The 860-nt window shown below is 32.7% G+C and overlaps 1 pseudogene; it reads left to right on the forward strand.

Annotated features, from left to right (window-relative positions):
• The window catches only part of LOC106869782 (S-crystallin 1-like), a 21,904-nt pseudogene that overhangs the window by 12,283 nt on the left and 8,761 nt on the right, over window positions 1–860 (forward strand).

Below are 860 nucleotides of genomic sequence, written 5' to 3' on the forward strand. Positions count from 1 at the left end.
CACACACACACACATTACACAAAAACCCCCCACACAATAACATACACACTTAGAAACATAAACACGCGCTCACTCATATGTAACAAACGATATACGAAGCTAATTGTTTATATAATAGTATATAATTCCTCTTTTCAGTTCCAAAGATCCAAAGAAATGGACGGTTCAGTGAGTAATAATACTTTCAAATATTTCTCTTTTGCAGACATAAAGCTTTTGTATTGACCGTTGACATTATCATAATACTAACACGTAACTGAGAGAATTGAGGCTATTTGACGATTCTAGCGTTTCTACAGGACGTATAGCTTAATCAATTAACAAAAAATCAATGTTTGCAATCGCAGCAAATATCGGGAAAATGTATATGTGCCTTCCAAATATCACTTTGCATATTTTGACAGCTAAAAGGCAAACGAGTAATAAATACTTTCGACGTGCTTATGATAAAAGGATCCATATCCAATATTTATGAAGTTAATAGGTTTCAAAACGTATTTAATAACTTAAGTAATTTAAATTACAGCAAAATAGGAAACCTTTCTAAACACAAGAAGCATATAGTTGCTTGAAGAGCCATTAACTTAATTTGTTTGAGAAATTGTAAGGGGGTTGAGCATTAATTTCTCCTTAGTTTAATTATCAAATCCACACAGCTTCGTGATATATTCTCTCTCCCTCTCGCTCCATATCTCCCTCTCGCTCCATGTCTCCCTCTTTCTCTGTGTCTTTTTCTCTTTATGTGTGCGAGTTGCGTATGTGTTCAAACGTTTGTGCGTATACCTATGTATGTATATACATATTTGCTATCTATCTATCTAGCTATCTATCAATATATATATATATATATATATATATAT

This window comes from Octopus bimaculoides, chromosome 5 (assembly GCF_001194135.2).
Source record: "Octopus bimaculoides isolate UCB-OBI-ISO-001 chromosome 5, ASM119413v2, whole genome shotgun sequence".
Taxonomy (NCBI): Eukaryota; Metazoa; Mollusca; class Cephalopoda; order Octopoda; family Octopodidae; genus Octopus; species Octopus bimaculoides.